At 48.4% G+C, this 6,684-nt stretch overlaps 1 pseudogene; it reads right to left on the bottom strand.

Annotated features, from left to right (window-relative positions):
- Positions 1-569: 569 nt before the first annotated feature.
- On the bottom strand, positions 570-3,811 carry LOC123106023 (receptor kinase-like protein Xa21; annotated as a pseudogene).
- Positions 3,812-6,684: the final 2,873 nt, after the last annotated feature.

Raw genomic sequence — 6,684 nt, 5'->3', positions numbered from 1 at the left:
GTTGTACTAAACCCATACCCATCACTAATCATGCAATGGGGACTTAGAGCATGGTTAATAATATAGCCAGCAATCGGCTATAAGGAGTTGGCATGTCATCTACAGCCAACCTTGTAGCCGGCATGTACAATAGTAAGTTATATATGTGTACTACTTCATTAGTAGTTGACCCACCTTACAACCTCACAAAGCGTCTTGGGTCTCGTGCTAGAGCCGGCTACTAACCAAGAGTCCGCTTCTCTCCTCTCTCCTCTTCTCTCTCCTTCAACTAAGCAAAGATATAATATTCTAGTCCTTATAGCCTGCTTATGTCACCTTATTGTACTTGCTCTTATGAACTCAGCTGTTGCGATTCTAACTGAAACATAGTAGAGACCGTACTCTGATGCAAACATTAGGAAATAGCTGCAATTGAAGCGTAAAATTGGTTGTACTTCCATGTTAACTGTTTGAAGTACCAATGCAGGAATCAATTCCAAACTAAAATATGCCCAACAATATCGATGCACATATCATTCTCACATAAAACATTCCAGTTAGCATTAGCATGGTTTCTGTCTTCATATTCACTACTCCCTCGAGAGAGATTCTTTCATGGCATGAAGTTCCTTGACGATATCTCCGGTTGGCATTCTACTTGACGGCAATTCCTGAGAGCAGGAAATTCCGAGTTTAAGTAGCGAAACAAGGCAATCAATCGTTCTCTTGTATGCAGAAGCATTCACAGTTTGGAGCCCATACTCAAGATCCAATGATAGCCGCATGTCCACAACCTCCATCATACTATCACATAGACCAAGCTCAACATACTCACGAAGGCTCAATCCTTGTCTGAATTTGCTATCGGTGGGCCTCTTTCCAGTGGCTGTTTCCAACACAAGAATGCCATAACTGTAAATATCTCCATGCTTGGACACGGGGTTTCCAACACCATACTCTGTGACAATAACAAGTTCGAATAAGTAGAGTTTTTATGATGCATAGAGTTCTATATTTACATTCGTTTTTAAAACTTTATATAACTAGGCACAGAATAGGTAGAGTAAACATAGAAGAGGTGGGCTAACCTGGGGCAGCATAACCAATTGTCCCTCGAAATCCCATTGAGCTCGTGGACTGCTCGAGAAATGAGCTTCCCTCGTTAAGAATCTTAGCAAGACCAAAATCTCCAACATGGGCTACCATATTATCATCTAGGAGCACATTACTTGGCTTCACATCGCAATGTACAACAGGTGCTGGACCATGGCAGTGAAGATAGTCCAAGGCATAAGCCACATCAAGTAGTATTGTCACTCTTTGATGCAGATTCAAATACTTTTGCTCTGCTTGGTCACTTGTGTCAAGATGTAGCCAGCCTTCTAGACTACCATTAGGCATGAAGTCATACACAATTGCTTTGAATTCATTCCCTCTGGTATCAATGCTTGAGCAAACTGTAACTATCTTGAGAAGATTGCGGTGTCGCATATTTCCTAATGCTTTGCATTTGGCAGTGAAACTCTTCGGCGCCTTTGGAGTTTGAAGTTTTAATACGTTGACAGCAACAAGGTTTGAATTTTCTCCAGCATGACCATCCAACTCTCCTTTGTACACAGACCCAAATGATCCAGAACCCAGCAAATTCCCTGCCGAGAAACCATCTGTTGCCCTCGCCAACTGACTATAAGAAATCAGTTGGTAACCTTGCATGGACGTTGTTGACGGGATTGTTGCTTGTCTTTTGTTTTGCCAGGTAAGAAGAAGCTTGTAGAGGAAGGCAAGAACAACCAGTGTTGCAATGATAGAAATAGGCATACACGCAACCGGGAATTTATGTTTTTTCTTTGCTAATTGCAAGGAACAAGGGGCCAAATGTAAATTAGGTACACCGCCACAAAGGTTTCCATTTCCTTGGATTGATATTGCTGAAGAATTTGCAAAAACACCAGTGATTGGCACTTCCCCAGCAAGGCTATTGAATGAAAGGTTGAGATAATAGAGTGTGGTAAGGTCTGCAAATGATTTAGGTATCTGGCCTGACAAATTGTTGCTCGAAATGTCTAGAGTTTGTAGACCTTTCATCTGACTAAGGATTGATGGGATGGTACCTTCAAATTTGTTGTTTTGGAGGTAGAGTTGCTGGAGAAGTTGACATCCACCGATGGTGCTAGGGATTTCACCTGATAATTTGTTCGACTCTGCATGGAGTTCTACTAGATTTTTTAGATTCCCTATTTCGTGAGGTAGTGATCCCTCCAAGTTATTACTTGATAGAGAAAGATATTCTGATAGTGTTGGGATGTTGAATAATCCGCTGGGTATTGGTCCTGTAAAGTTATTGCTTGAAAGATCTAGTGTCAACAAGTTTGTTAGGTTTCCAAGTGTGCGTGGTAACCTACCACCGAAGGCATTCATGCTGAGGTCCAAAGAAATTAGTTCGGTAAGATTTCCTATATTCTGTGGAATAGACCCACTTATTTTATTTCCGTATACTTGGAGTAGGGAAAGGAATTTGAGGCTACTCAAGGAAGAGGGGAGGGTTTGGGTGAAAGAGTTAGTATAGAGAATGATAAATTGCAAGTTAATGAGGTTACCTATATCTTTAGGGATGCTTCCTGATATTTTGTTCTCTTGAAGGCCGAGTTGCACCAAGGAGGTGGAAAGGTTGGAAAGTGAATCAGGGAGGACTCCCTCAAACTTATTGGTTCCCAACCCCAAAACTTGTAACTGTGTGCAATTTGTTAACGTGGTTATGAACTCCCAATCTTTGGGCTCTTTTGCGCGAAGCAAATTCTGTTGGAGATTGATCCGGAAGAGATTCGGGAAGCTTCCAACCTCCGGAGGAACGATGCCACTGAAAAAGTTGTCTGACATCTGAAGTAATGCGATATCAGAAGCATTAGCTATTGCAGCTGGGATGGGGCCATGGAAGTGGTTAGCATCCAACGATATGTCTTGGAGAAGGTGAAGATTACTGAATGCGTTTGGAGGTATTGTTCCAGTAAGCATATTTTCCTGGACAGAAAGCAGTGTTAGAGAGGAGATGTTCCAAATGGAATTGGGGATCACTCCACTCAAGTTGTTAAAGCCGATGCTGAGCCGAGATAGTTTGGGTAACATGCCCAAAGACGGCGGGATAGGTCCGGACAGGGCGTTGTGATCGACTTGAAGATATTTGAGGTTGGAGAGGTTGCCCAAAACAGGTGGTATCCTACCAGATAATCTGTTGAGAAACATAGACAAGGTTTGGATGGATGGTGATTGCACCAGCGAGCCAGGGATATGCCCTGACAAATCATTTCTGGAAAGGTTCAAAGTGACAAGATTCTTCAAGCTGGAACCTATCTCGCCCGGGATCTCATCTTGGAGATGGTTTCTACTTAGGTCAAGCGTGGTGAGGTTGGTGCATCCTCCAAGAGCCACAGGAATGCTTCCCTGGAGAGAATTCACCCTCAGGCTTAGGAGCCGAAGCCTGGCAAGATGGCCGAGCTCCGGGGGTATCTGACCCGCGAGGTGGTTGTTGCCGATCGAGGTCAAGCTCCCTGAGAAAGGAGAGGTTGCCCAAGAATGGCGAGATGTGTCCCGACAGGTTGAAGGAGGCCATGCGCAGCGAGACAACCCTGTCCGGGTGCCGCCGCCCGCAAGCAACTCCTGGCCAGCTGCAGTGGTGGGTGGAGGTGTTCCATGAAGCCAGCAACCCTCTCGGGGGCGCAATGGCGGACTTGAAGGAGAGGAGCGCGAGTTGGTCGCTACCCCTACCCGGAGCGGGGGACACAGTAAGAGCGTGGGAGCAGAGGATGGTGAAGAAGAAGAAGCTGAGCATTGTCATTGCTCCTGCTATAAGGAGAGGACTGCTAGCTAGCTAGCTAGCTAGGTGGCGGTTACGTGTGTGCACTAGCTCGCATGCACTAAAGGGTTTATATAGCTGGAGCTGGTGCCTCGTCTCTAAAACCGGCAAGCAAGTCGTCTTGCTTGCCGGTCTTTGGTCATTGGTCGTTGGTGCTGTCTCCATCTTCCCGAGTGGCGTGGCGTGCGCGTTGGGCGTGGTAGCCGTGGACGGTCTTTCCAGCCTGCCTGCATCTGTGCCATGCTTGTGGGACCCTAGCTGGTGCGCGTTGCGCTGTGCTGCTGAGCATCTGATCTGCGGCTCGTCTCCTGTCCCGATGGAAGGTGGTTTCTGATGACAACTCCGGGTGGTGGGCACGGCGGGTGGCGCGGAGGCGTTTCTGGTGCTGGTGCAAGGGTCGCCGTGTGCTCCGCGAGTAAAGTCTATTTTAAACCTTGAATTTGTATGGCTCGTTGAAATCATACCTCGAACTCTAAATCCCTGAAATTAACACCCTATACTTTCTAATCCCGGTCAACCCTTACCTTAGGCCTGTTTGGCGCACTAGAAAAGGAACCATCCCGACCGGGTTCACTGGCTACTCTCACTGACGATGCGGGTCCACAAGTCAGATTCGTCTGCTTCCTTGTTCTCTTCCAGGCAGCCAAATGGATTGATCCCCTCCTCATATTATCTTGAGAAAATTCCTTGTGTTTGTATACGACATGTAGCCAAAACGATCAATCAGGTAGTTGCGTAGCTTTGTACTTGCGTCTCATCGGGTTAAATCAACCTAGAGCTGGGGACACGGCGCTGCACCTGGCCGCAAGGCACGGACGCACGGTCATCGTGCGACGGTGGAGAAGCTCATGCTGCTGGCGCCCTTCTCTTCTCATCTTCGGCAGGGAGCCGCGGCGGTACTTCTCGCTGTCATCTTTCTCGAGTGCAGCTGGAACCAAGACGAACTCCTACCCCTCCACTGGTGCATCCTCCGGATTGAGGCCTGAAGTAGCGGTATTTGCTTGTCGGAGCTTGTGGATCATGCCGCTGGCCGGAAACGTGTCCACTTCTACGACTGCTTCACTGGCGCGTGGGCGGACGTACAATGCGAGGCCGGTGTGGTGTTCTTCCGTAGCGCGTGCGACGCCGACCGACCGACATGCACGACGCCAACTTCCACGCCTCTTATGCGCGGGGCGAAGCGGTGCTCGAGGGTTGCCGGGCGTGCTGTTGCGCGCCGCCGCCGTACGTCGACGTCACGTTATTGCCCTGAGCTGGTCTTTGCGTTGCTAGTCATGTTGTTTCCGCCGTCGTCCGCCTCGGCGTCAATGGGCACACACTGCTCCGGCTCGCCAAGCCGTATGCACAGCAGGTGCTCGACAGCAGTGGTGGAGCTTCATGGAGTGCAACCTGGGCCACCGCCCCCACATCCCATGAAGAAATCCATCACTACCCCTAGGCATTTGGGCCATAAGTACAGGAAAATAAGGCCAGACCTCATAACTTAGCCCCCCCTCAGCCCATTGCCCCTCCAGAATTTTGGCCCAAGCTCCGCCACTGCTCGACAGTTCGATCGAGTCATGGAGTGCGCACAGAGGGGATGACGAGGTCGACGGGACTTGAGCTCAATAGGTCGTAGAAGCACAGAGGAGATTAGATAAGCTCAGTACGGGGGCGTATTGGGTATTCCTGGATGCTTGTCCAGTAGCCAGGTAGACACCATGCGTGCGCTAAGGAGGGACGCGGCGGCACTTTGGATGGCCCTCGCCGACGTTCAATGGTCATCCTTGTGCCGGCCATCCTCTCGGGGCAGGGTGGACACCAGGAACAGAAGACGACATCGGGGCGTTGAGGGCAAGCGGCACACCGCTCGGATGAATGGAGTGAGGAAGATGAATATGACATGTAGGCCCGCGGAGTCAGTGACAGAAACAATTGTTCCCAGCTGGGATTGTCTTTTTCCTGATGCAACAAACAGTGTAGGGTCGGTTTAGGGTTGAAATTGACCGGGATTGGTGAATATAAGGTGCCAATTTCAGGGATTCAAAGTTAAGGGTTTAATTCAGACTATCTCTACGAGTTTAAGGTTTAAAATAGACTTTACTCGTGCTCTGCTGTGACCCAACACCAGCCACGAGACCGATCGAGGACCCGGCTTCAACATGGTATATGCGAGCACAACTCTCGTCCCCTGATGGTATTATTCGCTATACTATATATAGCAAGCATGGTTTAATGTGTAGCACACACTTTCATCTCCTCTACCATGCATGTTATTCATATATGTACGCAACAGCGTCGTATTTGGTCTATCCTGTGCAGAGGCTAAAGGACAGGGACCTCTTTTTTTATCATGACGCCTATCCGGCTAGAGCAAACAATATGACCATTTGTGAAATGGAGAAACATAACCATCTTTTAACCCTAATCAGGCCCTGAGGGAGGGGGGCAGCCGCCTCGGCCCCCCAAGATCGAGGGGGCCCCTCCAAAAAGTGTATACATATATGCTATGACCCAACATATCTATGGACTGGACTGTTGGGCCTCACGCAGCACGACGGAATGTACTCGCACGACGAAAAAAGGGAACTAACTGATCCCTTCCGATTCATACCTTGGTTAGTAACTGCATGTCAAAAAAAAAGAACAGATTGATCCCTTCCTATTCCATCACGCACGCATTTAACACAACGATTCCCAATTTCTCAGCGGCCGCCAAGGCTTCATCTCTTCGTGACTGCGAGTTCGGCGCTCCTTTTCCATTTTCTTCTAATAAATTGAATTTTCCTCCCCAATTCAGATCGACCGCCAATTTCAATTCCCTGGGGCCATCGGAACCCAGGCTTTGCTCTTCGTCCATCAACGATTCGACCATC

This window comes from Triticum aestivum, chromosome 5A, assembly GCF_018294505.1.
Source record: "Triticum aestivum cultivar Chinese Spring chromosome 5A, IWGSC CS RefSeq v2.1, whole genome shotgun sequence".
Classification (NCBI taxonomy): Eukaryota; Viridiplantae; Streptophyta; class Magnoliopsida; order Poales; family Poaceae; genus Triticum; species Triticum aestivum.
Note: the sequence above shows the minus strand (reverse complement) of the source record. Positions and strands in the feature narration are given on the sequence as shown.